Source organism: Salvelinus fontinalis, chromosome 35 (genome assembly GCF_029448725.1).
Source record: "Salvelinus fontinalis isolate EN_2023a chromosome 35, ASM2944872v1, whole genome shotgun sequence".
NCBI lineage: Eukaryota > Metazoa > Chordata > Actinopteri > Salmoniformes > Salmonidae > Salvelinus > Salvelinus fontinalis.
Window position 1 is genome coordinate 18,287,806 of NC_074699.1, and position 27,075 is coordinate 18,314,880.

At 44.1% G+C, this 27,075-nt stretch overlaps 1 pseudogene; it reads left to right on the plus strand.

Moving 5' to 3' along the window:
• Positions 1-12,260: 12,260 nt before the first annotated feature.
• LOC129834436 (trans-1,2-dihydrobenzene-1,2-diol dehydrogenase-like) lies at positions 12,261-22,334 on the plus strand (annotated as a pseudogene).
• Positions 22,335-27,075: the final 4,741 nt, after the last annotated feature.

A 27,075-nucleotide genomic window follows, 5' to 3' on the forward strand; every position in this document is an offset into this window, starting at 1 on the left:
ATCGCTTCTGACAGACAGAGCCCACAATTTCCATCTGTCTCTCTTTCACTGCTTATCAGGGAGAAGTGTTGGCACTGAAAACAGTGCACATTCATCACAATCACCACAGACACGCATTTAAGGGCATCAGACGTTCTAAGAGAAATCAAAAGTGACAGACATGCACAAGTGAAGAGACAGGGGTCAAGTGGGGTGAAGAGAGCTTTGAAAAGTCCGATTGTGTATTCTTATACAGTCACCTCAAATTATTGGCACCCTTGATAAAAAAATGTATGTTCGGTTTTATAAATGAATCTCTTCATAAGAAACTGTATTGTGGCCTTCCATGGCTTCAATGCGCCGAATACCACAGGTGTTGACCTTACAGTGAAATGCTTATTTACAAGGTCTTTCCCAACAAGCAAAATGATGAGGAAAAAAATATGTACAAAAAGCAACATGAGAAATGAAACACACAAGAATGAAGCTACAGTTGAAGTCAGAAGTTTACGTACACTTAGGTTGGTGTCATTAAAACTCGTTTTTCAACCACTCCACAAGTTTCTGGTTAACAAACTACAGTTTTGGCAAGTCGGTTAGGACATCTACTTTGTGCATGGCACAAGTCATTTTTACAACAATTGTTTACAGACAGATTATTTCACTGTATCACAATTCCAGTGGGTCAGAAGTTTACATACACTAAGTTGACTGTGGCTTTAAACAGCTTGGAAAATTCCAGAAAATTATGTCATGGCTTTAGAAGCTTCTGATAGGCTAATTGACATCATTTGAGTCAATTGAAGGTGTACCTGTGGATGTATTTCAAGGCCTACCTTCAAACCCAGTGCCTCTTTGCTTGACATCATGGGAAAATCAAAAGAAATCAGCCAATACCTCAGAAAAACAATTGAAGACCTCCACAAGTCTGGTTCATCCTTGGGAGCAATTTCCAAATGCCTGAAGGTACCACGTTCATCTGTACAAACAATAGTACACAAGTATAAACACCATGGGACCATGCATCCGTCATACAGCTCAGGATGGAAATGCGTTCTGTCTCCTAGAGATGAATGTACTTTGGTGCGAAAAGTGCAAATCAATCACAGAACAACAGCAAGGGACCTTGTGAAGATGCTGGAGGAAACAGGTACAAAGTATCTATATCCACAGTAAAACAAGTCCTATATAACCTGAAAGGCCACTTAGCAAGGAAGAAGCCAGTGCACCAAAACCGCCATAAAAAAGCCAGACTACGGTTTGCAACTGCACAAGGGGACAAAGGTCGTACTTTTTGGAGAAATGACTTCAACTGTATGTGTCATAGACTACTTGCGTATTAGCACACTTATATAACATAATGGCTCAGGTTCAATTTCCGATCAATATTTTTGAATTTCAATCTCATTATAAATGCACGTGGATAATGTAGCAGTAAAAGGAGTGTGTTCATCTTCATTTATAATTTAGTGTTATTTTCTCATTCATTGTTGGCCTTAATTAAGAAATATAGAAATCTAATTTCATTTGGGCCAAGCTAGGGAAGGATAGCAGGAGGAGCTAGCCGGGTAATCAAATAATTATCGTCAGTGTGCATCTAGAGGGGCTTAATTACATGTGCAGGACTATCCGCTCATTGTGCAGAACAATTAAGGTTGTTTGAAGTGCCATCAATGACTCCCATAATTAGTTTGGCAGAAGTACCACACTCTACTGAGCAAAGCAGAGCAGAGCAGAGCAGCAGTTTCTCTTGGAAAGGAGAATTTTGTTGTCAGCCAGAGCCAGCGTCATGGATGCCACTGTAGTCTAGTTTGAAGATGACAAAGGTTAAGACAACATGATTCTAATATCCCATAACCCTTTGCAACGATGGGACCAGCTATGCTAGTTAGGAACGGCGCTGGTCCCAGATTTGTGATGACGTATATTGACCTGTATATTTTCGACCTAGACTGTATTGCACCTCTTGACCCTGTTGCTCAAATGAATAACCCAGCCAGCCATCAGGATAGAGAGAAAAGACATGCTATTTATGCTGTGAATCCCAATGCCATAGAGAATTTGATGGGTATTAAAAAAACAAAAAGTAAACCTAAAGGCCTCATTAACTTAATCCGCATGGGTCAGAGACCAATTTATTCTGCTCCATTCATCCTATAAACAAACAAACAAACATCATCCATCCATCCGAGAGGAGGTGAACCGACCGACCGTGACATTGATGTCGGAAATCTTTCCCAATTTGATGTGCTCTGAAATTTGTAGCCATAATGTACTTTGTTAACCCAGTCCCACAACATAAACAGACACAGATGCCAGAGTGGATGTGATGCGGTGCATGTGAATGTATGTAGCCAGAGGGAAAGTTTCAAAGTGAATCTGTTCAACATCATCTCATGTTATGTCATGTTATATTATGTCAGAGAGCCTAGATGTGTCAATCAAATTAGTTTGAATTGTCTGAGATATTGTTAGGAGTGACTGAAGACCCAGAGACACTTACTGAGAGATGGAGGAGAGAAGAGAGGTGGGGAGGTGAAGGAGGGAGCCTGCTGTTCCCGAGATGGTCACAGAAGAGACAAAAGATGTCTTTACTGACACTGCATATATTCTCTCCCAATAGTGACTGTCGATATTCATAGCAGTCAAACATATAATAGAAAATAGACTGGGGAAGTTAATCAGGAGGCCTTTCAACATGAACAGGCTGTGGAGGAGAAGAGACAGAGGGATGAGGAAAAATGCAAAATGGATACGGCAAGAAGAGAAAGAGAGAGGAGAGATGGTTGAGATAGAGGGAAGAGACCTTGAGCTAGAGTAACAAGGCAACAGTAAACATGTCATCCCCCACGAAGGATGCAGCGCCCCTCCCCCCTTGGGCCAATTGAGATTTTGCATTTGACTTAACAAATTTCAGTTAATCACTATAGCTCCCGCCTAAGACCAATCAGTTTAATTTTGTATACGCTGGATCTCCATCGCAAGACGCATCATTCACCCAAGTTTCGTCAAAATCGACTCATTGCTGTCAAAGATATTGCGTGTGACTAACAAACGTATGAACAAATATACAGACAGATCCACAGTCCCATCCCCGATTTCATTGTGGGGGACAATTAAGTGCAAGGTAATGACTATACATTGTCTAAATTATGGTATACTAGCTATTGATTGACATTCATTTTATTGACCTAGCCTGGGCCTTTGGCCTCTGCTGCAAAGGGCATTTTGAAATGGGCTAATATGCAATAACCAAACAGTAGTAAATATATAGGGCGTTATCAATAAAACTTCACGGGAAGGTGCAGACCGGGCCTCCCGAGTGGCACAGCGGTCTAAGGTACTGCATCGCAGTGCTAGAGGCATCATTACAGATCCGGGTTCGATCCCGGCCTGTGTCGCAGCCGACCGAGACCGGGAGGACCATGAGGCGGAGCACAATTAGCCCAGCATCGTCCGGGTTAGGGCAGGGTTTGGCCGGCTGGGATGTCCTTGTCCCATCACGCTCTAGCGACTACTTGTGGCTAGCGGGCGCATGCACGCTGACTTCGGTCGCTTGCTGTATGGTGTTTCCTGCGACACATTGGTGCGGCTGGCTTCCGGGTTAAGCGAGCAGTGTGTCAAGAAGCTGTGCGGCTTGGCAGGGGTCGTGTTTCGGGGGACGCATGGCTCTCGACCTTCGCCTCTCCCGAGTCCGTACGGGAGTTGCAGCGATGGGACAAGACTTGAACTACCAATTGGATTTCACAAAATTTGAGAGAAAAAAGGGGTAAAAAGGAGTCCTCCGCTACGCTAAATCCAGTGGCAACTACGTGCCGTTTTCAAGGGATTGTTAAATAAATGTTATAACTATTTGTTTTTAATATCATCACCTCTTGAAGACCATAGTCAGAAGAACTCTTTTCCACATTTAGCTATATCATCAGAGTTATACAGCAAATAACGGGATGCTTTACATTATCAGTAAACATCAATTGATCATGTATTTTCAGATACGTGAGGGTAGCCTATCCATTTTGTTTAAGCTAGCTAGCTAAGCAAACAACAAGTGTCATTTAGCTAGCTAGCTAAGTAAACAACATGTGTCATGTAGCTTGCTTAATAAGAGATTATGCTTTTGGAAATACTTTGACATCGGCAAGTCCTCATCCTGGTAAATTTGTCAGTCGGACTACTGACATCACCACTATAGATGGCAATCAAATCAAACAATATTTGGATATACAGCCATATAGTTTATCCTCTGAAAGTTAGCTTGTTAACTAGCCATATTTACACTACCTTTCAAAAGTTTGAGGTTACTTAGAAATGTCCTTGTTTTTGAAAGAAAAGCAAATTTGTTGTCCATTAAAATAACATCAAATTGATCAGAAATACAGTGTAGACATTGTTAATGTTGTAAATGACTATTGTGGCTGGAAATGGCAGAGTTTTTTTATGGAATATCTACATAGACATACAGAGGCCCATTATCAGCAACCATCACTCCTGTGTTCCAATGGCACGTTGTGTTAGCTTATCCAAGTGTATTATTTTAAAAGGCTAATTGATCATTAGAAAACCCTTTTGCAATTATGTTAGGACAGCTGAAAACTGTTGTTCTGATCAAAGAAACAATAAAACTGGCCTTCTTTAGACTAGTTGAGTATCTGGAGCATCAGCATTTGTGGGTTCGATTACAGGCTCAAAATGGCCAGAAACAAAGAACTTTCTTCTGAAACTCATCAGCCTATTCTTGTTCTGAGAAATTAAGGCTATTCCATGCGAGAAATTGCCAAGAAACTGAAGATCTCTTCCAACACTGTGTACTACTCCCTTCACAGAACAGTGCAAACCGTCTCTAACCAGAATAGAAAGAGGAGTGGGAGGCCCCGGGGCACAACTGAGCAAGAGGACAAGTACATTAGAGTGTCTAGTTTGAGAAACAGACGCCTCACAAGTCCTCAACTGGCAGCTTCATTAAATAGCACCCGCAAAACACCAGTCTCAACGTCAACAGTGAAGAGGCGACTCCGGGATGCTGGCCTTCTAGGCAGAGTTCCTCTGTCCAGTGTCTGTGTTCTTTTGCCCATCTTAATCTTTTATTTTTATTGGCCAGTCTGAGATATGGCTTTTTCTTTGCAACTCTCTCTTTTTGAGGGGGAACATCTTTTCAGCACCATTGCGTCATCTCCATTTTGAAGTAGTTCATTTTCTTCTTCTAATACTTCTATGAGTTGGTAAACAAACTGAAAAGGTGCATACTGCCACCTGGAGTGTGTTGTTTGAACAGGTAAAAGTCAAGGTTGGCAATTTACTGCCACCTGCCGTTATGTAATGTTTGCTCACGAGTATAATTAATTTGCTCATCTCCCCTGATGACTTGGATGGAATTATGTGATATTTTCTTAACCCATAGGAAGTCTCACCCAGTTGGTGAAAGTCCCAAATGATGCTACCCATGCTAAAACTGGCATTTGGGCACTAGAGTCCTCTGTCTATTTCTATGGGGAGGGCCACCCCTGGTTTAAGCACTGTGACCTTTTTTTTCAATGGTAAATGGCCTTGATGGGATATCTTTAATCATGCTGGCTTCATGTACATATTCTTTATCCCTTTACACTTGTGTGTATAAGGTAGTAGTTGTGGAATTGTTAGGTTAGATTACTTGTTGGTTATTACTGCATTGTCGGAACTAGAAGCACAAGCATTTCGCTACACTCGCATTAACATCTGCTAACCATGTGTATGTGACAAATAAAATTTGATTTGATTTGATGTGCTCGTAGGAAATTTGAAACTGGAAACGGCTAGCTACAAGCATTTCGCTACACCTGCAACACCATCTGCTAAACACCTGTATGTGACAAATAAAATTTGATTTGATAAGCTTGCTAACAATGTTAATAATAAAGTTAGCTAGCTTGCTTAACATTAACAATATGGTCAGACTAGCTACATTATCCACATTGATAAGGTTGTAATTGTCAATAACAAATGTGTTATCTTTTGGCTGAAAAAGTAAAAGGTCAGTGGTGAAACTCGGCAACTCGGGGTCATTCAAGCCTCATGTGGGTGCTAGCAAGCTAGCTAGTATGCTAGGTAGTGCAGCTGTAGGTATCAACAGCCAATCCAGTAGAGGCTGGAAGCTATGGAAAGCTTTGATTGGTCACTTGCGCCACGATATTGCAGACAATTTGCATAAAGTACAGCTTTCCCTAAATTTAGTCCCACCCTGTTCAGCTCGCTCGCCCATGCTCGCATCGCTAATCCGTCTCCCGCCCACTCAGTTTCTCCTCTCTTTACTTCCATTGAAAATGAATGGCACTGTGTGATGCTGTGTGATGCTGCTGTATAGTCAGTGAGTTCGCCCACCCCGGTGTGACACAACCCAATTCCTTGCCTTGAAGCTGATTGATCCGAGGATATATTGTGAGCTCTCACTTTCACATCTGGGTTACAAGCTTTGCCTCTTCCTCTCTGGTTGATTGACTGTATGATCACCCTGAAATGAGCTGGCCAGACCCAGGGATCAACCATTAACATTACAGCATGTATTGCATTGAAATATGAAGATCCTCATTTGCATAAAATAGTTCAACTATTCTTAGAACTAATATATTCCAAGCTTCCTTTGATGTTACTACTGCTGGTGTTTCTGATGGGCTTCAGGGGTTGTCTTTGTTTGCAATACTCATACAGTAGCATTTATGTTAAACCACACATCTCACGGTATGATGTCTTACTGTACCAAGACCCCCAGAGCAATATGAACTGGGTGAGAGGGCAGGGAGAGTATCAGAACAAAAGGACCCGGAAAATAGAGCAGAGGGGATCTGGGGAGAGGGAGCAAGGTTGAAGGACTGTGAGGGGAAGTTTGTGGGAGAATATAAATATGAGAGAGAGAGACGACAGAGACGAGGAAGAGAGAAAGACAGAGGGAGAGAGAGAGAGATGAAAGAGACGAGGAAGAGAGAAAGACAGAGGGAGAGAGAGAGAGACGAGGAAGAGAGAAAGACAGAGGGAGAGAGAGAGACGAGGAAGAGAGAGAGACGAGGAAGAGAGAAAGACAGAGGGAGAGAGAGAGACGAGGAAGAGAGAGAGACAGAGGGAGAGAGAGAGAGACGAGGAAGAGAGAAAGACAGAGGGAGAGAGAGAGAGAGAGAGAGACGAGGAAGAGAGAAAGACAGAGGGAGAGAGAGAGAGACGAGGAAGAGAGAAAGACAGAGGGAGAGAGAGAGAGACGAGGAAGAGAGAAAGACAGAGGGAGAGAGAGAGAGAGAGAGAGAGAGAGACGAGGAAGAGAGAAAGACAGAGGGAGAGAGGCTGTGTTTTTGAGCATCCAGTTCTGGTTGTTATAATCCTGCCCCAGCCGTTGGGATTAAAAGGGAGACTGTGTTAAACTCTGAATATTTCATGATTGTTATGAGTCAACCACACAGGGATTCAGATAATTAATGCACATCCTATTTGTTTCATTTTCTTGAAAGAGAATGCAATGTTTCTGGGTCTGTTGAGGAATGTGAGTTCCATGTCTGTAGCCCCATTCATGTGGTTGTTTCTTTTTTGATTTACATATTCAAAGGACCTCTTTCTTTTGAAGTACGTCTGGTACTTTGGTGACTGGATTGAAAGAGTTTACACTGTAGAATCATACAGTATAAGAAACATACATGTCTTACTGCTTAAATAAACATGTTGAGAAGAGCTTTCCAGTCATAGCCCGTCATCCCGTATACTGGTTGAAAATGGCAGATTTAGTCATTAATAAATGCCTAAATTGGAACACAGTGGCTGTACAGTAACATGCTACACATGGTGTCAGAGTTTAGGTTCTCCATTTAACAGTGCTGTATGGGTTTTGACTGACAGCCGTTATAAACTTGAGCAACGCCCACAACAAGATGCCCCTATCCCTCCAGCTAATTGGGCTACTTTTGCACATTTTATTGTTGTCTGAGTAGGAAATGCTGTTAGTTGAGAGGAATCGATATGTTCTAAAAGATGAGACGTTGAGAATTACAATAAATACAGATTTGATGTCACACAAGCAAACCACACACCCATGAGTCCAAATGTGCACTTCACATGTCCATATCTGAAAACTCATGTCATTTACAGTATCAACATTTATGATCTCTATGTTTTATTTTACCGTTATTTTACCAGGTAAGTTGACTGAGAACACGTTCTCATTTGCAGCAACGACCTGGGGAATAGTTACAGGGGAGAGGAGGGGGATGAATGAGCCAATTGTAAACTGGGGATTATTAGGTGACCATGATGGTTTGAGGGCCAGATTGGGAATTTAGCCAGGACACCGGGGTTAACACCCCTACTCTTACGATAAGTGCCATGGGATCTTTAATGACCTCAGAGAGTCAGGACACCCGTTTAACGTCCCATCCGAAAGACGGCACCCTACACAGGGCAGTGTCCCCAATCACTGCCCTGGGGAATTGGGATATTTTTTTTTAGACCAGAGGAAAGAGTGCCTCCTACTGGCCCTCCAACACCACTTCCAGCAGCATCTGGTCTCCCCATCCAGGGACTGACCAGGACCAACCCTGCTTAGCTTCAGAAGCAAGCCAGCAGTGGTATGCAGGGTGGTATGCTGCTGGCAATGTTTGATCCACAGTTACAGGATGACATGTGTTATACCCTGGGTTGTCCTGAACAGAATGAAGCTATGTTTGTGGTATTGTGAAGAAAATGAGCCACAGAACACACACTTAAATACACTAATTTATAATGGATTTATAATGGAACAACAGTACTTGTGCGATGGCCTGTGTTCCAAACAAAAACCACAAACATTTACATTAAACCCGATTCATATAGGCCAATTTCCATGAGTGTAACGGGTTAAGATCCCAAACACATAGAACACAGACAGGAAAACGCTGCACAATGCTGCTCCTGCTCCCAGGTGATTTTATTCATACCAACGTTTTGACCCTTAGGTCTTCATCAGGCATCCACGCTGTTATAGTAAAATCACCTGGGAGCACGAGCAGCAGCGTGTGTCGTTTTCCTTCCTGTTTTCCAGGAGTTTGCCTACAACTCCAGCACCTACGGAAACTACCTGGATGTGCGTATGTTCTTCAGCTTTTGTTAAGATCCCAAACACACATTTCTGGCCAAAATGTTACAATAACACATGGGGGATATGTTTTGGTGCATTTGTTCCATAGATGAGCTTCAGTCATGAATTCCACTGATTGACTTTAATTATTTCTGTTTGGCACATTCTGCATGATATCTCTCTGGCTTGGCCCACTTTGTTGACGGATGGTAGCTTTGTAAGACGGCATGACTAATTTACTATGTCCAATCAGAGTGTGGCGCTAACGTCATCAAATTACCCAGGCCGCCACTGAGTGAGACAGCGAACGATTTCAATAATTCCCACATAAAACACAGCTCACACTTCTGGGGAGATACACTGGAGCAGACTCCAGTTTCTAATCCCTGCCACAGCTCAGTTGGCAAAAGGAGAGAATTGGTTTTTCCTGTTTTTATCTTGGTCCACAGTTAGCGGGCTCAGGCATTCCATTACAGGCTCCTCTGTGTCCTCGCCATCTCCCTCCCCCTCTTCCTCTCCCCCTCTCTTCTCTCGCTGGTGCTCTCAGCGACACCTCTCCCTCCACCAGCCTCCAAAGCCTTAACCGACTATGACTGTGGAAAAGCATACAGTTAATAAAACTTCCAGCCAGACGGGAAGGTGTGCAGCGTGTGTGTGCAGCGTGTGTGTGTGTGTGCGTGTGTGTGTGTGTGTGTGTGTGTGTGTGGATAAAGCAATCCTTCTGACCCCCCCCCCGCCCCCCCCCCATAGAAAGATTTAGATGCACTATTGTAAAGTGGCTGTTCCACTGGAGGTCATAAGGTGAATGCACCAATTTGTAAGTCGCTCTGGATAAGAGCGTCTGCTAAATGACTTAAATGTAAATGTAAATGTATGTGTGAGTGTTTAGTGTGTGTGTGTGTGTGTGTGTGTGTGTGTGTGTGTGTGTGTGTGTGTGTGTGTGTGTGTGTGTGTGTGTGTGTGTGTGTGTGTGTGTGTGTGTGTGTGTGCCAAACCCAGAGGCTTCATATCTGACACTGATAACAGATGGGTGGATGATAGATTCTTTCAAACCTCCAAGTCTCTTCCATGTCAGTAGAACATGTACAGTAAACATCCTTCCATCACAGCAATCAATCATTAGAACTGTGCAAGTAAATAACCCACAATGAGCTCTGAAAGGATGATTATAGAGCTCTATAAAGCATGAGCTTATTTTGAGTATGGATGTTCCTATAAGGGCACAAGGCGAGACCAAAACGCAGACACAGGAGGCAGATGGTAGAGCTCCGATATTTATTATAACAAAGGGAGTAGGCAAAGGCAGGTCGGGGACAGGCGAGAGTTCAGAGTCCAAACAGTACCAGACGATAGGCAGTCTCGTGGTCAGGCCAGGCAGGGGTCAGAAACCAGATCCGAGTCCAAAACAGTACAAGAGGATAGGCAGGCTGGTAGTCAGAACAGGCAGAGTGGTCAGGCAGGCGGGTTCAGAGTCAGGACAGGGCAAGGGTCGAAACCAGGAGGACTAGAAACAAACAGAGACTGGGAAAGATGGGAGCAAGGAAAAACGCTGGTTGACTTGGCAAACAAGACAAACTGGCACAGAGAGACAGGAAACAAGGGGATATACACACCGGGGATAATAAACGACACCTGGAGGGGGTGGAGACAATCACAAGGACAGGTAAACCAGATCAGGGTGTGACAGTTCTGTGCCATGGTTGAGGTGCTGAGTCAGTGTTTTACTTGCAGGTGCATGAAGCGCGGGCACGGAGGCAGGCAGCTCTCTCTCTTTGCTGTCAGAGGTGTACTAAGCCATGACACACACTCAGGGCCACACTCTTCCTCCCGTGGCGCCCCTCCGCCAATGAACGGCAGATAAAAATATTGCAGGCCATATCAGGCAATTAAACACAAACACAGCTAAGTGTGGAGACTGCTTAATGGTTTTCACTCCCACGGAGGGGTTCAGATGAGTGGGCAGAGCAGGAGGGCTCCAGGAGGGCTGCAGGAAGGGTACTGGCATGTCTAACACAACACCTCTATACACCCCTCTGGACCTTCAAGGGGTTATGGATCTATCGTGAAATGGACGTTTCCCAAGCACTGGAGGACATTACTATCAACTGGTTGATAGCGGTTGACATTAGTCTTGTCTCTTGGCACATTATCAACCGGTTGGTAGATTACTGTTTGATATGTTCATATCAACTGGTTGATAGGTCAACATACTGGAAGCTCCCAAAGCTGAAGAGGACATTGTTATCACCCGGTTGATAGGAGTTGGTATTTGCTCTGTGTCTTCTTGGCTCTCATCATGTCTGACACTCCCTCCTCAGTGGGAGCCTAGTGATGGACTCGGTATATATCTCCTTACACAATCTGTACTCAGTCAGTCTGCAGATACTATTGTCTCCACTGTGCACTGGGATAGTTTTTATGGAAGGGCTCAAATTGTGTACTGTGTGTGTCTCAGTGTGTGTCTACCTTCAGTGTCACAGACAACAGTTTCTCTGAGTAGGACAGGCTCCATTTAATGATACAGACAGATACTCGTTGCATCAGTGCTTTGTTAACATTTACTACAGGCTGGTACAAAACGGGATAGATAATAAACCACAATATCACATTTCCACATCTCTGAGGGAAAAGAGAAGGACCTCTAACCTTAACACAGGGAACCCTTAGCACCTATCACTACTGCAGAGTCTAGAATATTTATTCCTGTCTCCTGCTATGATGTGAATGCTGTTATCAGCTACTGCTGATGGAAGGACATCCATATCACACCAAATCACATCTGGAGAGTGACACCTGACACGACTCTTCCTGGCCTGCTGTGGATAATGTGCATTTGGGTGAAAACCATATAGGAGTGTCTGCACAGGCGAGGACCACAGATGAAAGTAGCAGAGGAGACTGGTGGGAGGAGCTATAGGAGGACGGGCTCATTGTAATGGCTGAAATGGAATAAATGGAATGATATCAAACGCATCAAACCTATGGAAACCGCACGTTATCCATGGCGGGCCAGGAAGAGTTGTATTAGGTGTCACTCTTCTGATGTGATATGGATGTCTTTCTACTCTCTCTCTCTCTCTCTCTCTCTCTCTCTCTCTCTCTCTCTCTCTCTCTCTCTCTCTCTCTCTCTCTCTCTCTCTCTCTCTCTCTCTCTCTCTCTCTCTCTCTCTCTCTCTCTCTCTCTCTCTCTCTCTCTCTCTCTCTCTCTCTCTCTCTCTCTCTCTCTCTCTCTCTCTCTCTCTCTCTCTCTCTCTCTCTCTCTCTCTCTCTCTCAATTCAATTCAATTTCAATTCAAGGGGCTTTATTGGCATGGGAAACATGTGTTAACATTGCCAAAGCAAGTGAAATAAAGAATAAACTAAAGTGAAATAATCAATCAAAAATGAACAGTAAACATTACAAACATTACACAGTTTCAAAGGAATAGACACATTTCAAATGCCATATCATGACTATGTACAGTGTTATAATGATGTGCAAATAGTTAAAGGTCAAAAGGGAAAATAAATCAACACAAATATGGGTTGTATTTACAATGGTGTTTGTTCTTCACTGGTTGCCCTTTTCTTGTGGCAACAGGTCACAAATCTTGCTGCTGTGATGTCACACTGTGGTATTTCACCCAATAGATATGGGAGTTTATCCAAATTTGATTTGTTTTGGAATTATTTGTGGGTCTATGTAATCTGAAGGAAATATATGTCTCTAATATGGTCATACATTTGGCAGGAGGTTGGGAAGTGCAGCTCAGTTTACACCTCATTTTGTGGGCAGTGTGCACATCGCCTGTTTTCTTTCTAGAGCCAGGTCTGCCTACGTTGGCCTCTTTCAATAGCAAGGCCATGCTCACTGAGTCTGTACATAATAAAAGCTTTCCTTAAGTTTGGGTCAGTCACAGTGGTCAGGTACACTGACATGGTGTACTCTCTGTTCAGGAGCAAAACGCATTTCAGTTTGTTCTGTTTTTTTGGTTATTTCTTTCCAATGTGTCAAGTAATTATCTTTTAGTTTTCTCATTATTTGGTTGGGTCTATTTGTGTTGCTGTCCTGGGGGTCTGTGGGGTCTGTTTGTGTTTGTGAACTCTTCTCCATGTTTATTTCTCTGTAGGTCATGGCTTTGTTATGGAAGGTTTGGGAATCACTTCCTCTTAGGTGGTTGTAGAATTTAACGTCTCTTTTCTGGATTTTGATAATTAGTGGTTATCGGCCTAATTCTGCTCTGCATGCATGCATAATTTGGTGTTTTCCATTGTACACGGAGAATTCTGCAACCAGAGTCTCAATTTGGTGTTTGTCCCATTTTGTGAATTCTTGATTGGTGAGCGGATCCCAGACGTCACAAACATCAAGGGCAATGGGTTCTATAACTGATTCAAGTATTTTTTTGCCAGATCCTAATTGGGATGTTGAATATTATGTTCCTTTTGATGGCATATAAGGCCATTCTTGCCTTGTCTCTCAGATCGTTCACAGCTTTGTGGAAGTTACCTGTGGTGCTGATGTTTTGGCCTGAGGTAGGTTTCGTTTTTTGTGTGCTCTAGGGCAACGGTGTCTAGATGAAATTTGTATTTGTGGTCCTGGCAACTGGACCTTTTTAGGAACACCATTATTTTTGTCTTAATGAGGATTTACTGTCAGGGCCCAGGTCTGACAGAATCTGTGTAGAAGATCTAGGTGCTGCTGTAGACCCTCCTTGGTTGGTGACAGAAGCACCAGATCATCAGCAAACAGTAGACATTTGACTTCAGATTCTAGTAGGGTGAGGCCAGGTGCTGCAGACTATTATAGTGCCCTCGCCAATTTGTTGATATATACTGTATGTTGAAGAGGGTGGGGCTCAAGCCACATCCCCCACGGCACTGTGGAAAGCAATGTGCGTGTTTTTAAATTTTTTACCCCCTTTTTCCCCCCAATTTCGTTCGTCTCCTCGCTGTAACTCCCCAACGTGCTCGGGAATGGAAGGTCATGTGATGCGTCCACCAAAACAGGACCGCCAAACTGCGCGTCTTAACACCCGCCCGCATAACCCGGAAGCCAGCTGCACCAATGTTTCGGAGGAAACACCATTCACCTGATGACCGAGGTCAGCCTGCAGGCGCCCGGCCCACCACAAGGAGTTGCTAGAGTGCGATGAGCCAAGTTAAGCCCCCCCCCGGCCAATCCTTCCCCTAACCCGGACATTGCTGGGCCAAATGTGCGCCGCGCTATAGGACTCCCGATCACGGAGGGTTGTGATACAGCCCAGGATCGAACCCGGGTCTGTAGTGACGCCTCTAGCACTGCGATGCCTTAGACCGCTGCGCCACTCACGAGGCCGGAATGTGTGTTTTTTGCCAATTTTAACTGCATAGTTGTTGTTTATGTACATGCATTTTAGAATGGTGTATGTTTTTCCCCCAACACCGCTTTCCATCAATTTGTATAGCAGACTCTCATGCCAAATTGAGTCAAAAGCTATTATTAAATCAACAAATCATGAGAACACTTTGCCTTTGTTTTGGTTTGTTTGTTTGTTTGTCAATTATGGTGTGCAGGGTGAATACATTGTCCTTCTCTCTCTCTCTATGGCTGGCTGTACTTTCTCTTTCCCTGCTGACTGAAGGGCTGCTAAGTGAGCTACGGTATAGTCTCATCCAATTGGTATGTGCTGCAGACACAGATAGGACTCCCAAAGGGTTGGCACAATGCAGAAGGTCAAAGACTGCCATTACAGCCTTCTAGCTCGTCTCTTCCTCAGCTCTATCCTTCTGCTCTATCACACTTTTTTAATGGAAAGAAAAAACTGCAGCCCCCAATCGTCAGTACATCGCCGTCCATTGACAAAATGACGTATTGGTCCCATGCACACCATGCTCTCCCCCCACATTCATCAAGCTCTCCTCCCAGCCTCCCTCCACCTCAAACTCACCTGTCCTCGGCACCTCCTCTCCTCACCAGCCCGGCGCTCGCCTCCCTCTCCTCGCCTGCCACCCCTCCTCCCTCTGCAGTGACCTTGAGTTACAGATGGAGGGATGGCGGCTCCTTTAGTACAGCGATAGTAGTCCCCCCAAATACACCCAGCTCTAGATATACAGTATATTTCACTTATGGACAGCTGTGTCTAAGAGGAAATAGAAACCCTCTAAATCAAAGCAGGATTATACAGTCTCTCCCAGCATGGACATTTCTATTTCCCATTAAGCTCAAGTCAGAGATGAAATGTTGTTTTGTAGGATGAAATGCACAACTATTGCAGCTCCATAAGTAGGGCACTTCTACTGACAGCTGAAAGCTAAGATGAAGTGATGTGACGGAGTGCAAAGACAAAAGTGTCTGTTGTGATCAGCCGCCTTCACACAACAACAACAACAACATGGCTCCTGCCATGGAAACCAACCACGGTGACATCTCTGATAGCCACCCAGCCCCCAACACTCCCCCAGCTCTGTCAGTAACAAAGCCAGGGACACAGTCAGACAGAGATGATGCATGAAATTTTAATCAAATAAGCACTCAGTGAGAAGTGATAGGAATGGAAGGCAATCGTCCTGGCTGCTGTGAATTAATGAAGCCCCCGCCTGGTTTCCTGCATGCCAACGTCCTGACTCGCCTCATCTCATCAGCAGTCTCTGTTCCTGGAGCCAACTCCATCTTTACTGTATGACGTCTCGTCTTGCAATCTCAAGCACAATCCCCACAGGGCCCCTGGTCCCACCCCACACCATGCCAACCCTCCTGTCCTTCAGCCCATCTCTGTCAGATCTGTGAGCCTGCCTGATTAGTCTTCAGTTCAGAGGCACGCATGCCCTCTTCTTGACCTTGAGGGCCATGCTGGAAACAGAGAAAGATGTCGTAATGAGTCTTAGCAAAGAAAGTTTGACTTTTCATTCCCTCTAATGGCTGGCAGTGTCACTGCTTGGAGGGAGAAAGTTGGGTCCCAGTACCTGGCTTCTTCTCTGCGCCAGCCCTGTCCAGAACTTCCACAGCAGACCACCTGAGGCTCTAGGTTCTTTCTCTTGTCCTATCAGCTGGCACTGCTACAGTGCCACCAGGCCCAATCCTCCCCTCCATACCTCCAACACCCAGATGGACCAGGCCTCTCAGGTACGGCCCTGACTGACACTCACTCCTCCTGCTTCTCTCCCTCTCTCTCTTTCTCTCCCTACCCACCAGGCAGTAACATCACTATGTCCACCTTTCCTGCTGCACACAAAATGTACACCAAAAAGTGTAACATTTCACCCAAGGCGGAGATGGACATTCCCATGGCAACTAGGTCCTGTGGTATAGGCAGGGAGATTAGGCCAAGCCTGATACCATTTGCATACAAATTGCCCAGCTGGTACCTTGTCGTTATGACAACGGCACACAGCTCCCAGAAAGCGGTTGGAAGTGAGACACAAAGGCAAAGCAGCAGACCAGCAAAGTAAGAGTCATTGATAAAAATAAAAAAAAATCACAATGAGAATTGTTTGCTGACAATGTTCTCATTTGAATCCAATCTTCAGGTATCTGTTTGAAATTGAATTAAGATAGAGGAAGAAAGTACACTATGTAATGAATATGTGGAAAAATATATAGATATATATTTATTTTTTGGGTTATTGGGACATATTCTTATCATATAAAAAGTGATAACAGTCATAAATACATCAACCTGAAACAACATCTGAAACAATGGTATAAGTTGCACAGCAATTAGAAAACAAAATAAATGTATGTTTCTCTCTAATCAGATGGTATGGCCATTTCCAAAAATGTCAACAATTGTATTTTTGCTTGACACTTGTTTGATACCTGATGATGCTTTCATAACGTAACACGCAACAATAATCCATTTGAAATTCTCAGAGTTCTGCAGGATCCCTGAACAACACTTACAACATGTTGCCATCTAGTGGTCGGTTCTGGTAATGAATCTTACACAATAACAAGCCTCCTTACTGCTTCATATTTAGCCCAAGGGCAACAGAGCTCTCTCATTTCCATAGTCATCCTAGCTCAGTGTATTGACCAGCAGCTAAACAGCTGTGCTTGGATGTACTATGTGTTCCTATGGGATCTTGTGAACATTGCATAGCCTACTTGTTCACACCAGTGGTCCCAGTGGGGTCCAGTTCAACCATTGGCCTGTCCTGCTGTCAAGACCTTGCAGGCTAATCAACGCCTCCCTAGTGGGGAACAAAACAGTCCCCTACCTCCTTCCTAATAGTTCCAGCTTCCCCGGGTTGACCTGCAGCGTTTTGGGACAGTGATTATGTGAGGGCAAGGTGAGTTATGTCTGTACACATTAAACCATCTAGTTCCGCATAATGCTAATGTTGCTGAAGAATCCATTTGAACTGTTCTGTCACAGATTGTCAGAGACAACCGGCATAAACCGCTTTGGCCTGGTTGTAAGATACTTGTATCAGCAGCAGCAGCATTACATGACTCTATTAACCCGTGGTGGTGCTCCGAGGGCTGTGTGTGTGCACTCAATGTGTGTGTGCGTGTGTATGCTTACGCTTATGTATGTGTGTATGTGTGTGTGTGATACACCCGCCTCTCGAGGGGCAGCGGAGTGGAGAGCTGACATTCCCAGCCTCTCCAGCATATAAATGCAGCAGCAGCTCTCCAGGGCGAAGCTACCAGCTCTGTGGACACGCTGTGGAGCTCCACTACATCTGACTACCCAGCACTCCACAAGGTCACAACCGCTCTCTCCAGCTCAGACCCAAGGCCCAGGCCCAGCCCCTCTTACCTGCCAACTACCATCTGTTCAACATGGCGACCCAGTGGGGACTCTGCGCTGCAGGGAAGATCAGCCACGATTTCAGTGTGGCCATGAAAACCCTCCCTCCTGGAGACCACTAGGTACCCCACTCCACCCAAACAAACAAACACATTCTATCGTGATTCACATGCTGGATGTCTCTCTTTCTCCTGTCTCTCTCTCTGTGTCGGCACTGACAGCTTGCCTAGAAGTGATGAATGTCTGTGTGTTTTCCCTCTTGTTCCAGATAGTGGCGGTGGCTGCGAGGAGTCTGGAGCGTGCCCAGAAGTTTGCCAAGAAGCACAGCATCCCCAAGGCCTATGGGAGCTATGAAGAGCTGGCCAGCGATGCAGAGATTGGTGGGTTAACAGCTTGGGAGGGCCTGGCTGTGCAGCCACAGATAATGGCTTAATGACGTAACTGTTTGAAAATCAGCCTCCAGCCCTGCAGACATGGTGTACCTGGACGTGCTGCACACGGAGCACTGGCGCATGGGCCTGCTGGTACTCCAGGCAGGGAAGAACATGCTGTGTGAGAAGCCCTTCGCCATGAACTCCAGGGAGGTGGGGGACCTCATTGCTGCCTCCAAGAAGTCCAACGTTTTTCTCATGGAGGTGTGGGAAAGGCTCAATGAGAGTTGAGACACGTTTATGGAAACCCCAGTTTGTTAACATGATTTATTGCTTGATTCTTACCATTTGTACTGTTGTCACATTACTGTAGCAAATATCAGACCTGGGTTCAAATACAATTTTTAATATCTAAATTACTTTCACATACTGTACATTCAAAATAAGGTATATTTTATTTGAAAAGACAAGTAGTTAAATATTTTTATGTATTTGGAAATACTATTATTTCAAATATTATTTCAAAAAGGTATTTGAAAATACTCTCAAATACTATTTGGTTTTTACAAATAACCATTCAAATTCTCAAATAAAAGTGCTTGTTTTGGGCTGTGTATTTGAAAATACTCAAATACACAGAAAAAGCATTTTAAATACCAGATCGTCAACTACACATGTATTTGAACCAAGGTCTGGCAAATATATGGACTGATTTTGCTGATCATATGAGGGCTGTTGTAGAAATTACCAAGTTGAGGTATAGAAAGGAACTGTCTGTTCACTCTGAGGTGATGGGCTCTCTCTGTCCTGCCCCAGGCCATCTGGTCCCGTTTCCCACTGCACAGGGAGGCTCGCAGGCTGCTGGCTGAGGACGCCATCGGCGAGGTAAAGCTGGTGAAGGCCTTTTCCGGCTCCCCTCAGCTTCACATCCCCCGCTCGGTGGAGAAGGAGCTGAGAGGAGGCGCTCTGTTGGACATTGGGGTCTACATCTTGTAGTTTGTGCTGATGGTGTTCAACGGGGAGAGGCCAGAGTCCATCCATGCCACTGTAGTTCTTCTCAACTCAGATATTAATCTTGGCACCTACATGTAGTACCAAATATCCTGTCCGTGCTGGCTAGCTAACAATCTATCACAAGATACTACTCACTGGTCATGTAAGCCAAGTAAACCAGAGATTGTGGGACATGGACAATGAGTTTGGAATTGGGCACAACCCAAGGATCAGATTAACATTGGGGTCAGTATTGACTAGGCCTACGACAATAATTCATTCTTTATTGAAGAGTAAAGGGCTAACTTGCTGTTTGACTTGTTGATGTTTGACAGGAGTGGATGAGTCCATGGTGGTGATGTTTCCCAGGAACAGGCTGGCTTGCTGTTTGACTTGTTGATGTTTGACAGGAGTGGATGAGTCCATGGTGGTGATGTTTCCCAGGAACAGGCTGGCTTTCTGTTTGACTTGTTGATGTTTGACAGGAGTGGATGAGTCCATGGTGGTGATGTTTCCCAGGAACAGGCTGGCTTTCTGTTTGACTTGTTGATGTTTGACAGGAGTGGATGAGTCCATGGTGGTGATGTTTCCCAGGAACAGGCTGGCTTGCTGTTTGACTTGTTGATGTTTGACAGGAGTGGATGAGCCCATGGTGGTGATGTTTCCCAGGAACAGGCTAGCTTTCTGTTTGACTTGATGTTTGACAGGAGTGGATGAGTCCATGGTGGTGATGTTTCCCAGGAACAGGCTGGCTTTCTGTTTGACTTATTGATGTTTGACAGGAGTGGATGAGTCCATGGTGGTGATGTTTCCCAGGAACAGGCTGGCTTTCTGTTTGACTTGTTGATGTTTGACAGGAGTGGATGAGTCCATGGTGGTGATGTTTCCCAGGAACAGGCTGGCTTTCTGTTTGACTTGTTGATGTTTGACAGGAGTGGATGAGTCCATGGTGGTGATGTTTCCCAGGAACAGGCTGGCTTTCTGTTTCTTCTCTATCACTGTTTCACTGCCTAACGACGCCACCATCAGCGGAATAAAGGGCACCATCAGGGTATGTTGCTACTGAATCAACCTTTAAACTGCCCAGTCTGTTTTATCTTCATTTAGGGGAAATGTAATAAAGTGATGAAAGAGCCAGCAAATGCTAAACAATGTCTGATCTACGGTATGTCCCTGATTGAGACTTCATTGAGATTTATTATTTATTCATTCATATACTGATAAGTATACACATAAAACATAATGGCTGTTTCATGTCCTCTCAGGTTCTAGGTCCCATGCATTGTCCCACCACACTGGAGGTGAATGGGAAGACGACACAGTACCCCCTGCCTGAGGCCTCCTTACCTCTGAACTTCACTAACAGCACTGGGCTGCGCTACGAGGCTGAGGAAGTCAGGCAGTGCCTGTATGGTGGCTCGCAAGGTTTTACCAGAGAAAAACACAATTTCTCTGTTCTAAGATGAGTGTTTGTTTGAACAGATATACAACAACAATCCAATTGCGATGTTATTGGTATATCCTAGGTAATAAACAGTAAAAACAGTCAAATAAATAATAACATTGTTGTTACCTGCTGCTTCCGACCGGAATCTTTGCTTACAATAGTCAGTCAATTTCTCCTTCTCTTCAGCAGGACTGAAGGAGAACCCCAGAATGCCCCTGTCCGAGTCAGCCCTGCTCACTGAGATTATGGATGAGTGCAGGAAACAGGTGAGAATGGTCTTCAACCAGGATAGCCAATAACCACCCCTCACTCGCCACTCGACGATGGTCCATCTGACCTGTGCCACATGGCCTGGACATGGACAGAGCTGTGTGCGGCAGGAGGGAGGGATTAATCCCTGAGTGTACAATGATCCCCTCACGATTTAGCCCTATACAGCTTGCCCCTGATGTGAGACAAATTTGAACACGATGATGACAAGGAAGCCTGAGTTGATCAGTCGGCAACTGTGAGCTGCTAAGACTGACAGGTTGAATTAATAGTGCTAAAGTCTGTCACAGTGACGTGTACGATTGATGGGTTCAATAAAGAACACTGATTGTCATGGTGAGGTTTATTTCATGAGGTGACAAGATCATCATCAGTCAGAATACATTCAAATTGGAGAAAAAACGAATTGTCATAGACACATTGTCGGACCCCCATAAAACTATTGTCTAAGTAAACAATGACTTTGCTTTCCAAGGTCATGAGTTGAAACGATGCCTGATGAGTCAGCAAGTTTATGTATGTCACATTTGACAACATAGGCTACCATGGCCAGCTCTTAGGTTTCAGTACACCAAGCAGCACATGAGTTAATAATGTAATCTAAAAGTAATTTAAATATTTTATATTAAAGATTTGAAGTGATTTGAAGGCCTAATCCAAAATATGAACATAAGTTATTCATTAGACACAAAACAATCAGCACCAAACCTCGGTCTGTTATGGGTGTAAAATGGCACGTTGATTTCATCTGTTGGTAAATGTCCATTACTGCCACACCAGTGTTTTATAACGTGTGTGCTTGATATACCCGGATGTATTTGTAATATTCCTGAACACTACTGGTTAGTTACTCGCGTCAATGACGCTATATCGCCATTTAATCAAAACAGAGTCTGTCGCCACCTGCTGGCTAATAGTTACATGTTGTCGACACCAATATGGCAACCAGGTGGGGAATCTGTAGCGCCGGTAAAATCAGCCATGATTTCTGTGGCCCATTGTAATGCATTTTTTGAGTTGCTGACATTACAATCTCGTTTAATGCCGCAAGGTATACTCTGCACAGATGGATGACTTATCGTAAAACTCGAACTAAATGAGCATGTAGGAAATGTAATATAGAAATGTGAAAGTGGTTTATTTAAAAGTGTCATAGGCTACAAACATGATGAAAATGTAAAATGATGAGTGAATGAAATAGCCCACCTTTTGGTCATCCCTAGATTTTTGCTGTGGCAGCTCGGAAACTACAGGACGCTCAGGAGTTTGCAAAGAAGCACAGCATCCCTCAAGCCTATGGCAGCTACGAGGAACTGGCCAGATATCCAGAGATTGGTCAGTGTCTTGTCTCAAACATAATCTGGCCGTCACCTCCGGTGCTTAATGTCCCTCTCAGTGTGTGTAATATGCATCAGAACAGTGTTTATTAGTGCATTTTATTATGGAATTTTTCTAAACGACCTCACGTTGGTGAATAAAATGTATTCCTCTTCTAATTCCTAAAAATGTTTCCTTAATCCTGTCTGCTCATTGTCACTGTGTGTGGGTAGAAGTGGTATATGTGGGCACCATCCACCCATACCACATGCCAGTTGGCATGCTCTTCATGAACGCCCAGAAGAATGTGCTGTGTGAGAAGCCTACGGCCATGAACCTCAGAGAGGTGCAAGAGCTGGTGGCCTCTGCTAAGATGAACAACGTGTTTCTCATGGAGGTAATACGGACTGTTACACCTGTGTCATTATGACCACGTCACATACCCAGCCAGTGTTTCAACAGCACACAGGTGAAGGCAGCCCCGTGTGAGTGTCTGCCCCGTGTGAGTGTCTGTAACCATAGTGCTCTCCCTCTTCTGACTCATCGTCCTCCTCTCTTGATGCTTCAGGCAGTGTGGAACCGCTTCTTCCCAGCCTCTCTGGAGATTGAGCGTCTGCTGTCTCGGGGGGAGGTGGGTGAGGTGAAGATTGTAAAGGCAGACTAGTGCTTTACCTATTGGGGATAATCTACAAGTGCTTTACCTATTGGGGATATCCTACTAGTGCTTTAGTTATTGGGGATATCCTACTAGTGCTTTACCTATTGGGGATATCCTACTAGTGCTTTAGTTATTGGGGATATCCTACTAGTGCTTTACCTATTGGGGATATCCTACTAGTGCTTTAGTTATTGGGGATATCCTACTAGTGCTTTACCTATTGGGGATATCCTACTAGTGCTTTAGTTATTGGGGATATCCGACTAGTGCTTTACCTATTGGGGATATCCTACTAGTTCTATAGTTATTGGGGATATCCTACTAGTGCTTTACCTATTGGGGATATCCTACTAGTCCTTTACCTATTAGGGATATCCTACTAGTGCTTTACCTATTGGGGATATCCTACTAGTGCTTTACCTATTGGGGATATCCTACTAGTCCTTTACCTATTGGGGATATCCTACTAGTGCTTTAGTTATTGGGGATATCCTACTAGTGCTTTACCTATTGGGGATATCCTACTAGTGCTTTAGTTATTGGGGATATCCGACTAGTGCTTTACCTATTGGGGATATCCTACTAGTTCTATAGTTATTGGGGATATCCTACTAGTGCTTTACCTATTGGGGATATCCTACTAGTCCTTTACCTATTAGGGATATCCTACTAGTGCTTTACCTATTGGGGATATCCTACTAGTGATTTAGTTATTGGGGATATCCTACTAGTGCTTCACCTATTGGGGATATCCTACTAGTCCTTTACCTATTGGGGATATCCTACTAGTCCATTACCTATTGGGGATATCCTACTAGTGCTTCACCTATTGGGGATATCCTACTAGTCCTTTACCTATTGGGGATATCCTACTAGTGCTTTACCTATTGGGGACATCCTACTAGTCCATTAACTATTGAGGATATCCTACTAGTGCTTTAGTTATTGGGGATATCCTACTAGTCCTTTACCTATTGGGGACATCCTACTGGTGCTTTACCTATTGGGGATATCCTACTAGTGCTTTACCTATTGGGGATATCCTACTAGTGCTTTAGTTATTGGGGATATCCTACTAGTCCTTTACCTATTGGGGATATCCTACTAGTTCTATAGTTATTGGGGATATCCTACTAGTGCTTTACCTATTGGGGATATCCTACTAGTCCTTTACCTATTGGGGATATCCTACTAGTGCTTTACCTATTGGGGATATCCTACTAGTGCTTTACCTATTGGGGATATCCTACTAGTCCTTTACCTATTGGGGATATCCTAATAGTCCTTTACCTATTGGGGATATCCTACTAGTCCTTTACCTATTGGGGATATCCTACTAGTGCTTTACCTATTGGGGATATCCTACTAGTGCTTTACCTATTGGGGATATCCTACTAGTCCTTTACCTATTGGGGATATCCTACTAGTGCTTTACCTATTGGGGATATCCTACTAGTGCTTTACCTATTGGGGATATCCTACTAGTGCTTTACCTATTGGGGATATCCTACTAGTGCTTTAGTTATTGGGGATATCCTACTAGTGCTTTACCTTTTGGGGATATCCTACTAGTCCTTTACCTATTGGGGATATCCTACTAGTCCTTTACCTATTGGGGATATCCTACTAGTGCTTTACCTATTGGGGATATCCTACTAGTCCTTTACCTATTGGGGATATCCTACTAGTGCTTTACCTATTGGGGATATCCTACTAGTCCATTACCTATTGGGGACATCCTACTAGTGCTTTACCTATTGGGGATATCCTACTAGTGCTTTAGTTATTGGGGATATCCTACTAGTCCATTACCTATTGGGGATATCCTACTAGTGCTTTACCTTTTGGGGATATCCTACAAGTGCTTTAGTTATTGGGGATATCTTACTAGTGCTTTACCTATTGGGGATATCCTACTAGTGCTTCACCTATTGGGGATATCCTACTAGTCCTTTACCTATTGGGGATATCCTACTAGTGCTTTACCTATTGGGGATATCCTACTAGTCCATTACCTATTGGGGATATCCTACTAGTCCTTTACCTATTGGGGACATCCTACTAGTGCTTTACCTATTGGGGATATCCTACTAGTGCTTTACCTATTGGGGATATCCTACTAGTGCTTTAGTTATTGGGGATATCCTACTAGTCCTTTACCTATTGGGGATATCCTACTGGTGCTTTAGTTATTGGGGATATCCTACTAGTGCTTTACCTATTGGGGATATCCTACTAGTGCTTTACCTATTGGGGAAATCCTACTAGTCCTTTACCTATTGGGGATATCCTACTAGTTCTATAGTTATTGGGGATATCCTACTAGTTCTATAGTTATTGGGGATATCCTACTAGTTCTTTACCTATTGGGGATATCCTACTAGTCCTTTACCTATTGGGGATATCCTACTAGTGCTTTACCTATTGGGGATATCCTACTAGTGCTTTACCTATTGGGGATATCCTACTAGTCCTTTACCTATTGGGGATATCCTACTAGTCCTTTACCTATTGGGGATATCCTACTAGTCCTTTACCTATTGGGGATATCCTACTAGTGCTTTACCTATTGGGGATATCCTACTAATGCTTTACCTATTGGGGATATCCTACTAGTCCTTTACCTATTGGGGATATCCTACTAGTGCTTTACCTATTGGGGATATCCTACTAGTGCTTTACCTATTGGGGATATCCTACTAGTGCTTTACCTATTGGGGATATCCTACTAGTGCTTTAGTTATTGGGGATATCCTACTAGTGCTTTACCTATTGGGGATATCCTACTAGTCCTTTACCTATTGGGGATATCCTACTAGTGCTTTACCTATTGGGGATATCCTACTAGTCCATTACCTATTGGGGACATCCTACTAGTGCTTTACCTATTGGGGATATCCTACTAGTGCTTTAGTTATTGGGGATATCCTACTAGTGCTTTACCTATTGGGGATATCCTACTAGTGCTTTACCTTTTGGGGATATCCTACAAGTGCTTTAGTTATTGGGGATATCTTACTAGTGCTTTAGTTATTGGGGATATCCTACTAGTCCTTTAGTTAGTCTATAGTTTTTTATTTGTCAGTTATTCCCAATGTATGTGTGCAACATGGATTGCCTTTCAACTAGCTCCGCACCTCCCCTAAATGTTGAAGCAGTTACAGACCCATGTCTTGTGTACTCAGTATGAATTTACCACAAGGTGGCAGCAAACCATCTGAAATGCCCTCGACATGTCTCTGACATTCAGCTTGCTCAAGACTTCTGTAATGTTTCCCGAGACTACTCCACAGACAAAACAATTCACTGGAAAATTCAACAATGGGCCTTTTCATTAAATAATAATACAATTAATATTTGTGTGGAGAGACAGAATATTTGTGAGATGATTTGCATACCACCCCAACAGATCCATAGATGGCGCAGTCTCTATTGCACTCCACACTGCCCTTCCCCACCTAGATAAAAGGAACAGTTATGTGAGAATGCTATTCATTGACTACAGCTCAGAGTTCAACACCATAGTGCCATCCAAGTTCATCACTAAGGTAAGGAGCTTGGGACTATACACCTCCCTCTGCAACTGGATGGTGGACTTCCACCCAGGTGGTGAGGGTAGGCAACAACACATCCGCCACACTGTCCCGTCCTATATTCCCTGTTCACCCACGACTGCGTGGCCGCGCACAACCCCATCATTAAGTTTGCCGGTGGTAGGCCTAATCCCTGACAACGATGAGCAGTGTGGTGCCAGGACAACAACCTTTCCCTCAACGTGGGCAAGACAAAGGAGCTTATCTTGGACTACAGGAAGCGGCGGGCCAGACACACCCCCATTCACATCAATGGGGCTCTTGTGGAGCAGGGTGAGAGAGTCAAGTTCCTCTGTGTCCAAACACACCAACAATCGTGAACAGGGCACGACAACACCTCACCCTCAGAAGGCTGAAAAGATTTGGCATGGGCCCTCAGATCCACCATTGAGAGCATCTTAACTGGCTGTATCACCGCTTGATATGGCAACTGCTCGGCCTCCAACTGTAAGGTGCTACAGAGGATACTGCGTACAGCACATTTAAGTGGCCCTTTGTCCCCAGCACAAGTTGCATCTGTGTAAAGAGCATGCTGTTTAATAAGTTTCTTGATATGCCACACCCGTCAGGTGGATGGATTATCTTGGCAAAGGACAAATGCAAACAAATTTGTGCATGAGAGAAATAAGCTGTGTGTATGGACATTTTTCTGGGGTCTTATTTAAATTC